Below are 9,422 nucleotides of genomic sequence, written 5' to 3'. Positions count from 1 at the left end.
AATTTGACTTGCTGTCAAACGTCAAATTTTAAAGGAAAAAAATATTTTTCACGGTGATTTGTTTGCAATCTAACAAATCATTAAAACCAATGTGACAATGATATAACGAGGTGGTTGGATCGTCAACCACCACTTTATTAATATATATGTATTATTTTTATCATTATTTAAAAAATTAATAATAAAATATGAACATATTGTGAGCAATGTTAGTTGTATGTATGTTTAAAAATGATGACGATATTAAACGATTGGAATCTTTTTTTGAAGGCAAAATATCTTGCAAAAGATAAATTAATTTAAGATAAAAAGTCTTCACCTACTACATCCTTTAAAAGGAAACGAAATCTAGAACAAAAGAGGAAAGTGGAAATGTCTAGTAATACTCTCAAGAAACAACACCACGTCATATTTCGTGCTTATTTTTAGAACCTAGCTAGACACACTTACTTCTTCTAGTAAGAACCTATTTCACACATTTCTTGGAGAAATGCGGGCCCTCAATGGATATAACATGTCGGTAGTGAACTCCTGCTTTGGAGTCATGTTAATCTCCTCTCCATCAACAGCCGTCCATTTGAATTCCCTAATCAAATTAGCCAAGAAATACTCGTTATGCATTATTGCTAAATTTGCACCCGGGCATACCCTCCTTCCTGCACCAAATGGCATCATCTTGATCTCCTTTGTCCCAATTACATCGCATTCTTCATTCAAGAACCTCTCAGGCTTGAACTCTAATGGATCCTTCCATACTTGTGGGTCCCACGCCATCTCTGCTACTAAGAAATTCACATTTGCATTCTTTGGTATTACATACCCATCAATGGTGATTTCCTCTACAACCCCATGAGGGAGGACAAAGTGCAAAGGTGGGTGTCTCCTCAATCCTTCCATCACCACTGCCTTAAGATAAGGCAACTTCTGTAGATCTTCTTCTGTTACAATCTCAGCTTCTGGGTCCACCATTCTCTTTATCTCTTCATAGATTTTTTCTTGAATATTTTGATTCTTTATCACGTTAGCCATGATCCATTGAAACAAAGTAGGTGACGTGTGAGTACCTGAATTAATAAACTCGGAACACAAACTCACCATCTCATCATCATTTAGGTGTCTCCCTCCATCATCTGGAATTATGAGATCCAAAAGTGAATCCACGTACGATACACGACACTCATCATCATCATCATCTCCCTCCTTCTTCATCTTGTTCTTCCTCTTAGCTTCACGATCTCTAATAAGAGGAATTGTTACATTTTCTTGATAACGCCTCATGGAGTTGAATAGTTTCCAACGATTGCGAAAGATAATCTTACCAATCAACCCAGGAAAGAAATTAAGGGTAATAAATTTATCCATGTTAGTTAGAACATTTTGCTGAGAAGTTTCGATTTCACAAACAACTTTTTCATCAAGTTTGTCACCGAAGCACATGAGAGAAAACAAACAGAACATAGAATGCTTGAATGTCTCAAGCACCATAATAACCTCACCCTTCTTGGCATCAGATTTGATTTTATTATTCATTAACTGATAAGCCCACTTTCGGCCACTAGACCATGACTTGACACGTGCAGGTTGGAGAATCTCTGAAGTGAGATTGCGGCGAAGGGTCCTCCAGAGAGGACCATAAGAAGCAGAGCCTATGGTGTGTTGTTTGCTACTAACGATGCTTTGGGTTTCTGGGGCAACAGGACGATCAGCCAAGGCTGCCCCATTTTGGATGAGAGCTTTGTGGGCAGCAGAGGTTGTGGTGATGAAGACAGCTGGACGTCTGCCCATGTTTATAGCAAAGACAGAACCATATTGTTTGCGGTAGTCTACGAGGGTCTGTTCGATCTCTGCGAAGCTCTTTCGAAGCATCTTGATAATGTCCCATATGGGTATGGTTTTAGGGCTTGGTGGCAATTTTCTAGTCTTGGAAGAAATATTAGATTCTGAGTCTGAGGAGGTGTGATGGAGGAGTTTGAAGAGGGATTTGAATGCTAAACAGAAGCACACAGAGACCATGACAACAAACCAACTCTCCATTTTGGCAAAGATTTGAAGAGTGATCGAGAGAGATGGTTTGGTTTTGAATCTTTGCCTTCTCAATTTGTAGTAGGATTACCACTTAGCGTCAATCCAAAGGTGGACATTGTAGATGTTTCATCCCTATGTTTGGACCGCCAGATTTTCCGAACTGGAAAACTATCTAACGGTGTAGATTAGAGATGAGTAAGAGTTGTTGTGGAGTAATAGTTTACAACAATCAAGAAGGCTTGCGCCTCGCGAGTTTAATTTTTTGTTGTCTTCACGTGTGGCCCTACGTTAGATAAGTTATGAATTCATGAATTATTATAGATTAGAAATCAGGAGACAGGCTCCTTACTAAGATCTCAAATCCCATCATGGTTATCACTTCATAACAAAAGAGTTGAAAAAGGAAAAGGAAAAGAAAAAGAGAGAAAATTAATGGACCGTGTATGCACCACGTAGCGTGTGTCTTTCTTTTGGAGGGGCGTACCTCGTCGTGTATGCATTTTGAGGAATGCATCGAGGTTGTTTTTTTTTTTTTTTCCTCGCCTCAAGGTACACTTAGGGCGTATGCCCAAAATGCTATTTTAAATATGGTGAATTAAAGACATATAGATTAATAAGGAAATGTAAACAAGCTAAGGAATCACAAAATGCTTCTTCATAAAAGACAATTTTTAATAAAGATCCATTCAGCTAACCCAAATTTTTGAGATAAGATTTTGATGATCAAAAACATACAAGAGGGTTCAAATCTTATAAAAAAAATTGTTCTTTTTTTTTTTCTCATTTTTTGTAATGAATTTTTCTTTCATAGCAAAAGAAAAAATAAAATAATAATAATAATAAACAAGCAGAATGTATTGCATGCATTTCCCTGTTTTCGAATCCATCACAATAGAATCCTTGAGACGAGACTTTGCAATTGCTCTAAGATAATTACATTCTTGCAAAATTCATTAAATATATATCAAACTCAATGTTGTAATTCTAGGTAAACAAGAGTTTCTAACAGTCGGAGAAACAAGCAAAGGATTTATAAAATCATAGCCCAAATTTGCAAAAATTTAGAAGTGCTACCAAACATTAGTCATGAGTTTTCCAAGTCAAAATTTTCATTATCAAATTTTTTTTCGATGGATCGAAACTATTAAATTAATGGAGGATGGGAGAAATTTAATAGGCCCTTAAAATATGCTTTCTAAAATTTGTTGGCTTTGGCTTGTCGAATTTTCTTGTCAAAATTTTTAGTTTTCACATAGTGATTTCTATGGCATCTAATCAATTTTTGGAAGTAACAAGGTGATGCGCTCAAAAAACTTTCGTTACTAACTCTGGATAATCATTATAATAATAACTCAAGATTACGACACATGGCATGGGCACTAATCCCAAGGATATTAAAAGATACGCTTGGGTTCGAGTTTGAGGAATGACCTAACGAATCCAAAAGATCATTTGATGAGTCTGAGGGATGACCTAACAAGTCCAAGAAATGACCTAATGAGCCCGAGAGATATTAAAGGGACAATTCCAGGGATGGAACACGGAATTTAAAAAAAAAAATGGATCTAAAATTAAACCCAAAATACATGGAATCAACAAGGCGAAAATCTAGGGATTCACTTGGATTTGAGGAAGATATTATTAAATACAGTTCAATGAATCTGGACCTAAAAAGGAGAAAAAACATTCTAACTAATAAACCAGATTTGAAAGGAAATTATATTAAAGGAAATCCGGCACAGATCATAGACGGATCTCTATAAATAGGAAGGGAGTAGCACACAAAAGGTATCCAGACTCCTGGGAAAGGGGATATTATGCTAATTTTTATACTTATTTTCTAACTAGATCGTCAAAGAGGTTGTGATGCAGGCACCCTCGCCACTCAGGGCAGTCAAAATCAATACCAGAGCTACAAATCTTGAGGTAGCACAAGAAATCGTATCTACAATTTGACGTCATCTATGGAAAACGATACAAGGAGAAACGACTGACATGGGAAGGCCAAGGCGAGAAGGGACCAAAGAACCAACAAACCCCCAACTAGCAAACATTCCACCAGTAGACCCCCAATCAACAAACCCTCTAATGGGTTTAGTGGACTCAATGTTGGTATTCCAACGCATGCTTACTAGATAAGAACCTATATGCAACAGGGGCATCAACAACAAAGAGACGAGATTCAAGCCATCAGAAGGGAGAATGAGCAATTGAGGCAGATGTTTTCTGAAAGATCTGATAAGAAAGAATAGCCAGATAATAGAAAATAATAGTAAAGTTGACCTCAGAACAACATAATTGAGTGTACGAAACCCAAACGAACTATGAACTCGATCAAAACACAAGTACTTGAAGGAAGTTCAGACGTTCAGAATCTAGTCACCAAGGAAGAAGTCGAAGAGTTGTTCTAGAGAAAGGATGACGAGAATAATCGGGGAAGAGATGTAAATAACCTAGCACGGGATGTCTCATCAAGGAGTTTCAAGGAATTGTATTTTCCCAATGATTTTGGCATCCGAACCACATAGAAGCTTCCATCTACCGAAATTTGAGGAATTTGATAGGATAAGTGACCCCCTGGATCACATTATGCATTATTGAAATCAAATAATTTTTTATCAAGGAGATGATGCGTTGCTTTGCAAACTTTTCCCATCAACACTTAGACAAGGGACAGTTGCTTGGTTCCTAGGTTTACCTCTTAGAACAATCAATAATTTCTTCGAGCTTGAGGAGACATTTGTGACACAGTTCATCCACAATCGAAAGAGGAAGGTCGGGGTAAATGCTTTATTTCTCTTACTTCAAGAGGCAGTAGAAACAATTCGAGCTTTTACCTCTAGGTTCATAACAAAGCTGTTGACAGTCGATAAGCCCGATGAAGCAATTGTTTACGTGGCTTATACGATGATAGTTATACCAGGCACTCGGTTACATGAGTCACTAATCAAAGTCGACCCTACACGACTAAAAGATCTATATTTGAAGGTGAAAAAATACAACATGGGAAAAGAGACGATGAGGAGTAGAAAGAATACCATTAACACATCATTTTCATGTTAGACTACCATTTGGTTACTGTAATGGAGTACGTGTACCAAAGGGTCTGACGTGTAATCAAAGACTTCAAACTTCGGAAGATGGAATACCCTTGGGGGTAGTAACCATAATTGCATCTGAGAACGGTGTTCCTTGAAGCTCTTGAATCACATTCTAAGCTATCCTTCCCCCATTTCCTTCTCAAGTGTTCTCATCTTCTCTTCTTCATAGTCGATCTTCTACTTCTTCCCTAGTCGTATCTTCTCAAACGATGGTGTTTTCGTCGGTATCGTCCTCTTTGAGTCCTCGACTTGTTCCAGGTTTACCCGTTTCGATTCATTCATCTGAGGTATTCTCCTTTCATTATCTCGATCTCCAGTCTCTTCCGTTCTTTCAGCTTTTTGCTAACGTAGTTCATCGTTCTCCCTCCTAAGGGCCCTTATTTTCGCATACTACTTCTTCAATCTAACTTTAATTTTTGTTCTCAATTGTATGAGCAATTGATGCATAACTTGAATAGGATCTTGAGGAGTGACTTGGTCATGAGGTGTTATTTCTTCATTTACATTTCTCCCTTCTTTTTGTTCTCGTCATATTAGTTGTTTCTCTTTGAGGCATTTCCCAAGGACGACGTCAAAATGTAAATGTAATTTCTTGTGCTACCTTGAGATCTTTAACTATCGTTTCTAATCTACAACTCATCCTTCTTGATGGGGTCCCTACAACACAACCTCTCTGACACTCTAATTAGAACTTTAAACCAATAAGTAGTAATTTAGTAATAAGAAAAAATTAATTACCTTCATTTCTTTCTCCTCCTCCTATTTATAAGATTTTCCCCCAGTTATCAAATAGAATCTCCCTTATCTTCTTGACCATAAATCTTATCAAGAAATGCGTCTTTATTCATTCCTCATATTAGGGAGATTCTCCTTCACTTTCGAATGATCCCTCGTATTCAAGGTCAAATCATATCTTATCTATCTTGAATTCTCAATCTCTTGAGATTCACTTTTATCATTGGTTTGTATCATGAGATGTTGTCCTGAGTCCGACCTCTTATGTTATCGAGCATTTGACTCATTGGACTCAGTACTTTAGATAGTTCGGTACTTATTGAGTCAATAAATGATGCCATGTGTCAAGATCTCATGGGTTGCCCAAATTATCCTCCATAATTCCCAAACTTGTCACATCAGGAGAGTCCATTGAATGTGCCATGTGGGGGCAGTTCAATTATCACGACCTGAAGGAAAATCATTCTAATTAGAAAAATAATTCAATAAACTTCAAAGAACACGGACTCATAGAAGTAGTTGTATAAGGCCACATGAAGAAACTATTAATCCGTCACATTCTTAGATCGCCGTTACAGCCAGTAGTAGGTGTCGTCTAATTGCTTACACGTGGTTAGATAATTAATAATTCATTATATTTTCTTTAATTATATTTGAGTATGATGTATTCTAGAAAAGACAAAATAATTGTTGTCTAGGATCCGTCCTTCATATACTTTTATAGTTTAAATAAATATTATATTTTCTATAAAAAAAATAGACGACAGAGAATCTTTCAGACACAATTACCTCGAGAGAGATTTACAGGTGTAGATAGGGTTGGCAATGGGTCAGATATTCGGATATCCATTTGCCCAACTCATCCTATCCGAGTTTTTTGGATATGGGTATAAATGTTTTATCTGATTAAGAATCCTGATATATTTATCTGCAATTATTTTTATCCGAATATTTTTAGGGTTGGATAGAGATATGTGTCCTATCCAATCCAAATATCTATTTATTCGAGTTTAATACGGTAAATTTATAATAAAGCATATGTATTATTTAAACTTAAGGTTTTTCTATCATTTTCACAATGAGGTATATATTTCTGACTTTGACCCGCTTGAAATTTGGGTATAAGTCAATACAGACATCCTTTAAAAAAGTGGATAAATAGTCGGATATGGATATTCTTAGCATAAGTAGGTAAAAAATCAAATATGGATAATCGGATATAGAGTTGGATAAAGATATGGAAATAACTTCATTCAACCCATTGCCAACCCTACGGGCAGATGTAACTATTGCAATTTTATTAAAAGACTCTTTTTGAGTTTTGACAACTCCAAAGGAACCTTGCTTTATCAAGTTTGTTACTTAGGGGGTGATTGATTGCGCTTCAAAACGCAATTTTACCGGCGTTTGCGTCAAAACGCAGCGTTTTGAAGTTGAATCAAACGGGCCGCAGTTATTTGCGTTTTGCATTACCGAGTTTGCGTTATCAAATTGCGTTTATAAACGCAAATGTGAAAAGCGGAATTTTAGAGCTTCTTCAATTTGCGTTTGCGAGAGACGCGAATTACTGAAAAAGTCTCATGTGAAAAGACGTTATTACCCTTCATTTTTTTTAACTCATTTCTTTTCGTCTCTTTTTCGATAGAACCCTCACACAACAACATCGATTTCTCTTCGTCTCTTCTTCGACAGAACTCTCACACAGCAACATCGTTCTCGACAAAACCCTCGGACACCGACGTCGTCGTCTTCTCCTCTTCTCCTAAAGTCTCTCTCTCTTCCATAGAAACCCTTAATTTGGTATGGGTGCTTCTCAATCATCTACCTTAGATCAGTCCCTCCATGATTTCACAGTCAAGGTAAGTTAATTTTATCAGATTTCAATTTCATTTTTTTTTTCTTTGTCTCTCTGTATGAAAATTCATCACTTGCATGCATATGGGTTCTTTGAAATTATGGGATTTTCTCTTCAGGATGGTAAAGGGAAGGATGTTGATCTCAGCATTTACAAAGTGAAGATTATTGTTGTTGGTAACGTTGCTTCCAAATGGTACTTTATTTTTCAAAAATGGGTCGTTCATCAATCTTATTTATTTATTTATTTTGGTTTTTCTGAATATTAATGGGATTGTGTTTGGAGTTGAAACAATGGATACCAATTATACCCAATTGATTGAGCTTTACACCAAATACAAGGATAAAGGTGAGATTCTGTTATATTGTTTTGTTTTCTTTTTGTTGGATCAATTTTTGAAGTACCTATGAAGGCTACACTTGGTAATTTCCTATGAAGGATTTTTGCTTAATTTTCCCTTTTTGGAGGTTAACCCGTGAAGGGATTTGCTTACTTTTCTCAAATTTTGGATGATTATTGAAATTTTCATGAAGGACTTTTGCTTACTTTTATCTTTTTCTTTTGGAGCATCTAATCTATGAAGGGTTTTTATTTATTTATTTTGTTTTTCCCCTTTGTTGGAAAGATTAATGAAATTTGATCTAAATGGTAGAAAGATTAATATTTGGATGTCAATTATGGGAAAAAAATTTGACACCTATTTTAAAGAATAGGGAGATGTGCGGAATTGCACTACCTATTGTGGAATAAAATTCTGGAATAGGTCATGTAGAAAAGAATAATACAATAAACAAACAAATGCAAACTTGGCTTCATGCCAGAGAGAACAACTAGAAAGATACGATTGGATATTAAATGGATTATTTCAAAATCTTTAAATATTGATATTTTATGATATAACTTCACAAAATAGCTTTTATTTGTTTCATACCTTAGTGAAATTTACTCTTTAGGATAGATATTTTTATTAGTTTAACTTGATTATAGATTCAGATATAAAAATAGTGGCCTTGCTAAAGACATCAAGGGTATTTGAAAACTAAGGGTGCATCTCAAATATTCACTTAAACGTAGAGGTGTATGTCTGTCTAAATTACTTTCCCTTTTAAAGTAATTCCTTTAGGATTTTTTTATATTAAATAACCAAAACTCCGATTGCTTTGCATTGAAAATATTTCCGCTTGCTTAGCATTGAAATAAATTTCTGCTTGTTTTCAAATAAATTTAAGTATCTTGTTCAATATTTTGTTATTGTCAAGATGAATATGAGATTCTAATATCATTGTTGTGTTTTGGTAATCCGATCCAACCTTAGTTACACAATGATTGAATTTTCTTCGATGGGTTATGGTTGGGCTAGAGTGGGATTTAATTGATACATTTCCATGCATTTTGGAATGTTATATTACTTTCAACATGGTCTTATTTCACCAAAATTGTGAATATTACTTCCATGCATTTTCTCTTTTTTTCTTATGACTGTTTTAATGTTCCATCACAATTACTTTTGTTGTAAATCCCATTACATTCACAATATTGCAACATTGCACTTAGCCTCATGGTAAGTCATGCATTAGTTGTTGATAGTGTAAGGTGATTTTACCCACTCGTGATACATGCCAAATGATACACATGGGCTGTTTTGTTAGAAATTAAAATTAAATAACTATTTTATGACAATTATTAACTTAGTTTTGTTAAGATCA

General features: G+C 35.5%; 1 pseudogene; it reads right to left on the bottom strand.

The window, feature by feature from the left end:
* Positions 1–278: 278 nt before the first annotated feature.
* LOC147381856 (cytochrome P450 89A2 pseudogene) lies at positions 279–2,093 on the bottom strand (annotated as a pseudogene).
* Between the last annotated feature and the right edge of the window lie 7,329 nt (positions 2,094–9,422).

This window comes from Akebia trifoliata, unplaced genomic scaffold, assembly GCF_017979445.1.
Source record: "Akebia trifoliata isolate Shusen 1 unplaced genomic scaffold, ASM1797944v1 Contig00213, whole genome shotgun sequence".
Classification (NCBI taxonomy): domain Eukaryota; kingdom Viridiplantae; phylum Streptophyta; class Magnoliopsida; order Ranunculales; family Lardizabalaceae; genus Akebia; species Akebia trifoliata.
The sequence above is the reverse complement of the archived record's forward strand: the minus strand, read 5'-3'. Positions and strand labels throughout refer to the sequence as shown.